The sequence below is a fragment of the Stegastes partitus genome, unplaced genomic scaffold (assembly GCF_000690725.1).
Source record: "Stegastes partitus isolate 25-593 unplaced genomic scaffold, Stegastes_partitus-1.0.2 Scaffold206, whole genome shotgun sequence".
Lineage (NCBI taxonomy): Eukaryota > Metazoa > Chordata > Actinopteri > Pomacentridae > Stegastes > Stegastes partitus.
In genome coordinates, this window is record NW_007577937.1 from 619,808 (window position 1) to 628,962 (window position 9,155).

Here is a 9,155-nt window from a genome sequence, read left to right on the forward strand (position 1 = left end):
AAGGGGTTAAGTAAATGGTGGTGAGGCCAGGAAAAAAATGCGCTATTAGGGAAAATGGGTAAGTCAAAGCCTTGCTCTCGTAGCTCTGTGTCAGAGATATTTGGGTTGAGGTTCTTGGAATAGTCCACGTGGCACACACCAAAGACTTGCTATATGGGTCTGGCAACGGTGGCTGGTTTTAAGCCCAGAGCACGTTCCAGGGTGGTTCACAAAGTTTTGCCAGAGGATGTCAATGTGTGACACAGTAAACCAGCATTTTCTGCTGAGGCAAGTATTTAGCAACCAGCAGGCATTTTTTAAAGGATGAATACCCTCAAGCAAAACTGGCTACGATTACCTGAAAGCAAACTAAGGAAACTTTGATTTTTCAGAGTGAAACGCCAAGAGGTGAGCATCTTGGATGGACACCAAGAGGTCATCATTGCAGAAGGAGTTAAAGTTAATGATTGTGTGGTGTCGGTTTGTATTTAAACAGACATGTTGCTCGTCACCAGATTGTCATTTTTGACACAGCAGCGAGAAACACAGAAATGTGAGAGTGAATATGGAAGCCTCTTATTCAAATACAAGTCTAAAAGAAGAGCTGCTGTGTGATGTTCCCCTTCAGTCACTTTGGTGTGAGATGCCATCCTGTCTAGTGCAGAGCTGCAGTAAATATAGACTATTTTCTTCACGCTGGCTTTTTCTGCTATATTCTGACTCCATTTACCTCTCAGGCTTTTTCCTCCAGCCAGCTTTTTCAAATCATCTGCTGTTGTGACAGAAAAAAAAATGCAAAATTCAAGCGAGAGTAAGCAGGCACAAAGACTGGGAGAGATCGACTTGAGGTAATTTAGCAGAGCTGAACACAAACACGTCGGGATCAAATACTTTCTAAGAAATCGGGAGAGCTTGTCATTTAAAGTCACTGTCACATGCATCTGTGAAACTTCATTTTATCAAATCCAAAAATGAAGAAATCAACTTATAGTTGGGAAAATGTCATTTGATTCCAAGATCTTTTAAAAAAATACATCTGTAGGTTGATCAGCCTTATTTTCTCATATGACAGCACTGATTTCTCTTTCCACAAATGTTTGTCTAATAAGTTAAAACTGTCCTGCCACGGGGGAGATGAGAAGATTTGATACCACAGTCATGCATGTTAAATATAAAGCTGCAGCCACTTCTTAGTCTAGATTAGCATAAAGAGTGGAAACTATGTGCCCTGGTCTGTCTCAAGGTAACAAAATCCCCCTAACTGCATCTAAAACCTCATCATAAATTGTTTTTCTTGCACCCTGGTTTTGCATGATCCAACAAATGGAATGAAATATGTTAACAACTGAGCTTACAGGAACTGATTGGCAGATTTTGATACCTCAGGACAGATCCAAGCTAGTTGTTCCTCTGTTTCCAGTATTTGTGCCAAGCTGGACTAACTGGCTGCTGGCTTTCGCTGAATATTTATCACACAAACACGGGGTTGTCTAAGTTTTCATTTAATTCTCACCAGACAGGCAAACAATCGCACTTTCTAAAATGTTCTGCCACTTAAACACTTAGTCCTACATTTCCCATAATGCCACTTCACTGTGTATTTTGTTCGACCTGCCTTGCAGAGTAAACGCTCACATTTTTAAAACTATCCAATCTTTTTGAACAGCAGGTTTTTCTGTTGAATACTTATAGTTTGTGTCAGATGTTAGACAGTTACAATGATATGTAAAATCTGAGTGCCACTTTCATGTCAATAAATCAAACCTCAGCTTGTGCCTGAACTCCAGCCACCCTGTCCAGTGCAACAACGGAAACATATTTTTGATCAAGGAGCAACTCCTGGGAAGCATACATTTTCCTCCCACAATCCAAGTGAAATCAGCATTTAGTTTCCCCACTGGCCCCTTTAAAGAGTGAACCTATGTTGTTTGCTGAACAAAGTGACTCAGGGGCTGCCAAGGGCAAGTGTGCTCGGAAAGAAGTGGGTCTGTCACTTGAAATAAAGTAAGCCATTTATTTCAGGGCACGACTTCCTCTAGTCATTGGGAAAATATCCATGGTCCCTCTCTTTGCCAGCCTTGGGAGCACACACTCATTGCTCCCAGAAAACAGAGGTGCCAGAAGTGTCGGGCTGCGAGTTGAAGTCCTGCAGCATCGGGCCTCCAGGCTGTCTGCATGAACCCAGGTCTTTGATATTAGGCATGGCCTTCAGATGCATCACTTCAGATGTTTTGACATCACAGAGTGGTACAAAAGACAAGAAGAAAGAACTGAGAAGAAGTACAGGGAACTTTCAAGTGGAAAAAAAGCAAAAAAAAAAAAGGATTTTCCCCATGTAGCACTAATTATATGTTTAGACGTTGCTCAAGCCCAAGCTGAAAAGGGGGACTCATCTTCAGGGATGTGTATTCAAGAGAACCAAATGGAACTTGCATGCAAGTATGTTCCTCAGAAAAAAACACCCAAGGTGTCAGAGCAAAGTTTCTTTCCATTTAGGTCTCGATGGCACCCGTGTGAAACTGGGAACAGATGCATTGGGTCTCATTAAATCAGGTTGTGAAGTCTTGGCCTGACAGTAACCTTACACAAAACAAAGCCAGACAGTGCAGAGAGCTGCAGGCCCTCTAAAGCCTGATGTATCTGACCTCACATTAAATACAAGCCTCTTATCTTTTGGAGAAGAATCAAGATAGTTTTACTTTGAGATAAATCTCCTTTTTATTTTGTTTTTTTTTTCAATATCAAAGACTGTCCATGAAGTTGTTTTTTTTTAACATTTAGTAGACTGTGCTGGTTGTGCATGGTGGTACTGGTGCCACAGCTTTAGGCACTGTGTCACCAAAGAAGCTTTATTCTTTAGCTAGATGGCCTACAAATATATATATAGCTGCTAAAATCTCAATGTTAAGTCAACCTGAAACTGTACATTGTACTCGAGCAAGGCCCAGCTGCTGTAGCTGTCAACGGTCCAAGTCACATATTGTAAAGGACAAAATGAAACTGAACTACTCTGAAAAGAGAAACAGTGTGACATCACTAGCATGCTGCAAATACAGAGATCAAACCGTTTGCTGAATGTATGGCTAAACAGTCCGTCTGAATGAAAGCTGAGATGCGAGAGTTTATGTCAGACTCATAAGTTCCACCTGGAAACCAGACATGTGCTCTGCCAGTGAAGGGTGCTACAGTATGGGCTGTCCATGGGAGGCATGTGGAAGAGTGTCAAAGCTTTTGGCACACATAAACACTTTTACACAGTCCAGACATCAAGTTATACTTCACTTGCACCTGAAATAACAGTGAAGCCAAATCTGCATGTTGCAGATATGTCACCAGATCCTGCCTGTTTGTTGCTGGAAACTGGAAACCAACAAAAGTGAGAATAATCAGTAAATTTTACCAGCAATGCTTCTCTTATCCTTCATAATCAGAAGACAATAACTACATAGCTTGTTGCAAACCATAATGTAGCTATAAGCACATATAATAAATGTTCAAATGTATTTATAATGTATATAAAATATAATGTTTGTTATTAGGCATTATAAGTGGTGTGTAGACTGTTGGTGAATGATTATAACTGGAATCATATTTAATGACTTGACTAGACAAATTGTTAGTTTTTTAAGTAGCATTAATTAATATCTACATATCATTAACAACACTGTGTTTAACACTAAAGAAGACATTTGGTGCTTTAAGGTTCATTGGTGTTGGAAATAATATTATGAGTTTAGTTTTGTTGAAAAAAAAAAAAGGTCCACTCACTACATTTCTTCCAGACTTTATTACTTATAATGAAATATATAGATACCTGTCAATCATTTGGATGCATCATATGAGGTTTTTTTTTTTATTGCTTTTTTTCTAACATATACAAATACATTGATGAAAAGTTGAAAAGCTCACCTTTTTTTCTGCTTTTACAGTTTTCTGGACTCATTTTAAAGATGCATTTTATAACTGCCAGTGGGTTTTGGGGTTCAGAGAGTTAAAAGGGTTTTTTTGTTTGTTTTGTTTTTACCAGTTCATTTAATCACAGCACTTCAAATTAAGTAATAAGATTTCACCATTTCTGCTTTTGTACCTTGACAAATACCCTTGCATGGTACAAGCACTGTACTGCGGCTAATTTTCATACAGTTTTATATGAGAAATGTCAGTAGCTATAGACACACGTTCAATATGTGGCATTTGTTGTAATATTCTGTTCTGCTGTGTGATTGTGTTTTATTTCAGTCATACTTGGTAAACGTTTAACAAAAAGGCAATTGTGGGTTCTAAAATTACATTTTAAAAGCATTCTGATAATCAATGAAGTTTATAATTCAATTTTATTTTCATATTTCTACAACTCAAGATATAAAAGTTCTCTTGTTGTTGTCACTAAAAAACTCTAAGGTTGATGGGACCGATTTTTCACCCCAAGTATTTATTCCAAGTTAAGTTAAAGGAACTCACGATTTTGAAGCAGCCAGATCACAAATAACTTAAATTAAAAATTTTAATCATTTCAATTTGAACAAGCTTCTTTTTTTTGTTTTGTTTTTGTTACATTTTTAAAAACACAGCAATGAAAAAAATATTTTAAAAAGGCAGCTTAGTCTAAGCTCGTCAACAAAAAGAATGGAAACATCTACAGAATTATATTGTTGAACAATTTGAATTTTTCTTGTCTCTCAGTCTTCGGCATGATAAAAAAAAAAGAGGGGGTAGCCATATAGCATTACGCCTGATGGTTTGAGATGAAGGCAGCGCCTCGTCTGCTCTTTATGAGTGAGACTACAATGCTACAAGCTCCCCTCCCTTTTTCAGCAGTGGAAACAAGTGATCACACCATATCCTTTTACATCTCTGATGGGTTTTTCAGCCATGTTGTGAGCTGCTGTAATGGAACATCCACTCGTGAAAATACACATGGCAAGCTGTTTGAAGATATCAGCTATTCTCTCCTCTCTTTCCTTTTCTTTCTTCTTTTTGTCATGTTCCCATTACACAACCGCTGGAAAATGTGGCCGCTTCCCACTTTGCATGCCAAAGTAGTTTACTTTATAAAAAAATAAAAAAATAAAATACATTTTTCTACACCTGAGGACTAATTATTTTATAGTGGTGTATCAGTTTTAATATTCTTTAATTTCAACTTAAATTATAAAGCCACATGTGTGCACTTACCACATATGACTGCTCTGTAATATTTATGACATGACTGAATTTCAACAATACCGTTGAGGAAATTAGGCAATACTGACATAAAAATAATGTGTGGGAGTACAGGGCAGCTGCTCATGCATTAGTTCTTATTTCCTTGTCACTGTCTTGAATCTTAAAATGCATGAAAACTTATGGAAACCGAATCATTTTACCTTTCAAACTATGTAGCATAAGCAGAGGGAAAGCCGTGACTTCTGTGGAGATGCCATTCAAGTAACTGTACCTTAAAAATGACTTATATTTTAAGGTAAAATAGTTGCATAATGTTGCTTTAAGTGATAAGAACATAAATAGCAGCTGAAATGATGTCAACATTTGCCGAGTGAACTGTTAACCTGCTAAAAAGTCAGATTAATATGCACAAATTGATTGAAATTGGCTTGAAAAATGTGAAAATGAAAAACTGTAGCAACCTAAATAATTCCTCTTAAAGAACATGTGGTGAAGTCTTTGACTGCCAGCATGAACCACCTCAAAATAGCTGGCGATATACAGTACAGTCTGGCTGGTTGTAAAGTTAAGTCAAGTTTTTTATATGTTAACAGTCTTCCGGCTGCTGTGAGAGGGCTCTTGGCTGCACACATGTGCAGAAGCACAGCTGTTGGCATTGTCTGAAACAAAGCAATGTCAGAACGAGTGTGTGTGATGAAAATCTTTCTAGGCACGACCCAACAGTTGAAAAAGTCTTCGCAAGTTGTTTGGGGAAAAAATGATGGCCATTTTATGCTTGTTGGAGCAGTAAAAAAATGGCCTAGATAACTTCAATCATTTGTAAAACTTCTGCAGCTCGTGTGGCAGTCTTCGTATATCGTGTGTGGGGCATCTTAACGTTTTCTTGGCTGATTCTGCAACATTTCCACTTCCCATAATAATGCATTAGCCTACTTCAGAATAAAAGGAGAAAAAACATAAGTAACTTGATGGATAGAAAAAAATGCCAAATTTGATGCCAAAATTGGTAAAAAAAAAATTACGAACCACTCAAGCATTTATTTCTGAACAGTGTCCATACACGGACTTTACAAAAATCTTCTACTATCTATAAAAAGACACTTTTGAAGCATGTGAATTTCAGTGGGGGCATTCAGTTCCTGATTTTTAATTGACAATTTAAAGACATCATGAAAGGGCTCAAAAGTATGAACCTAAAGCTGATGTCCTCATTTCATGCATTTCATTCAACTTTAGTGTTTTGGTTCTCTTTCACTGCTTTCACAGGTATATACTGAGCCACAGGAGGAGGCTCCTCTAGTAACGCCCAAGTGCCTAAGTAAGGGTAAGGGTCTTTGCCTGAGATGTGGGCCTCGTGTCATGTGATGCAGCCTTTGGTGGGGGTTTAACTATTGGAAAGGATGATGTAATGATTATTCATCACAGCAGGCTTGTCACAACATATTAGCCTGTCTGCCACTAGCACAAGCACTGGAGATCATTTTGAACAAACAGCGCTTGTCTGAGTCAACTCGCTGCATTAGCAGCATTAGCTACATTAGCAGCTCAATGTAACTACCAAGCTACTGCTACCCAAACAACAACTACACTGTAAAACATTACAGCCTCTTTTAGTCATGTCAAGTTACCTTTTCTCTTTAACTCAAAGTGTTTTGATAAGTTTTTGATTTTGAACTCAGCTTTTCCAGTTTTTGTAGGTTAAATGTACATTCATTCATTCATGGCAGGCTCGCCATGACGTATTAGTCCAAGTTACACAAGTGGCAGCTACTTTGCTAATAAAAAATTGATTAAGCTAATAAGCTAATGCTGCTCAAAGGCCAACCTTGACGTGTCAGCACAAGTTACACAAGCGCTTTGACTTCTCCAGTGCCTTCAATACCATCCATCCCAAACTGCTGAAGGCCAAGCTGGAGGACATGCAGGTGGACGCTACTGTCATCGCATGGATTATGGACTGTCTGATGGACAGACCGCAGTTTCTGAAGTTACAAAGCTGTGTGTCTGAACGTCTGACTTCCAACACCGAGGCCCCCCAGGGAACTGTGCTGTCCCCCTTCCTCTTCACCACCTACACTTGGAACTTCCAGTACAGCACTGAGTCAAGACACCTGCAGAAATTCTCGGATGACATGGCCATAGTAGGCTGTGTGGAGAATGGGAGGGAGGACGAATACAGGAAGCTGGTGAGCCGATTTGTGCGATGGTGCAGCGAGAACCACCTGCAGCTGAATGTGACAAACACCAAGGAGATGGTGGTGGACTTCAGAAGGAACAAGTCGCCACCCTCCCCCCTATCTGTCAACGGGACTGATGTGGAGATTGTCCAGACTTACAAGTAGTGAGTCTGGATAAAAAGTTGGAGTGGTCCACCAACACAGAGGCTGTCTACAAGAAGGGCCTGAGCTGGCTCTACTTCCTCAGGAGGCTCAGGTCCTTCAATGTATGCAACCGCATGCTCCTGATGTTTGATCAGTCTGTGGTGGTGAGCGCCATCTTCTTCGCTGTGGTGTGCTGGAGGCATCAAGGCGAAGGACGGCAACAGACTGAACAAACTTATCAGAAGAGCCCAGTCTGTTGTTGGCTGTCAGCTGGTCACCTTGGAGGAGGTGGTGGAGCAGAGGATGCTGACCAAACTGTAGGTCATCATGAACAACACCTCACACCCCCTCCATGAAACTGTGGATAATATGAGGAACAGCTTCAGCAACTGTTACAACCCCGCTGCTCCAAGGACTGTCACAGGAGATCTTTCCTCCCAACAGCAATAAGACTCTTTAATGCTTCAATCTAAGCAGTGTATTTTATACCATACAATAGCACATTATCGTTTGCACATTTCTGTCATTTGCACATTTGTATCTCTCTTACAGTATATACTCTTGTAAATTTTGTTGATGTTCTTCTATATTATATTTTCTATATTTTTTATCTTATTTCATTTTATTCTACCTTCATTTTATACAATACCTTAATATTCTGTGTTGTCTTTTGCCTTGTTTGCCCCCTTTGTTGAGTGGTTGTGCTGCTGTAACACCTGAATTTCACTCTGTGAGAAGAGTGGGGGAAAGACATGCAGCAAATGTCCGTGGGCTGGACTCGAACCCATAGCTGCTGCGTCTGGTGACTTTAGCCCTTGTTTATGGACTGAAGAACTTACTTAGCAGAAATCAGCCTGAGCATGACCAGTTAGGCTCTACTCTCACACAGCCAGACCATTCTCTAGTGTGTAAAATGGTCTAACTGGATCATTCTGCTGTGGAGAAGTAAAAGCTCCAGTGCATCTAAAACACTGAACATCATCTTTTGCAGGGCTTGGAACAGAATGCATTGACAGCTTGTGTTCACTCAAAGTAATGGGAACATTGTTTGGGTAAAACATTTGCACACAGTGAGGTTAGCACTGCCATTAAAATGGATAATTCACTAAAAAACAAGCACGGGTGCTTTAATTGCACAAATCAAATCTTTGGCAAAACAGGAAATTTTCATCATGTTGGTTGGTGCTTTGTTGTTTCCCGTAATAAAGTGGGTTTTTGAAAACAGTAGGACATAGATAGTAAGAGAGGAGAAGGCTGTGTGAAATGTGCAACCAGTGGCAGGCTTATACCCACAGTCTACATCTGGGAGGTCAGACTACAATGGCACTAAGGAGAGTGGTTAGGCTGAATCAAAAACAGTTGTGGAGAGCTGAAAAACAAAGTCTCTATAGAACTGATTTGAACTACAGAATTGAATATGAATTCTAGTAGAACTTATGCAGAAATATCTCTTACTGTGCAATATTGTTATATATTATGATATATCATAAGCCTATGCAAACTATCTTCATGTACTGTTGGATATTTTCATCTATGGAAATGCATTTATTAAGATGGATAAATATGTTTGCTGTGTTAAACTGCAACGTAGCTTTTAAATAAATGCAGTCAGTAAAAAGTACAAGAGAGAAAGTAGAAAGAAACATATATGCGCAAATAAAAAGCAAAGTACAAAAATGTGAGCATTTC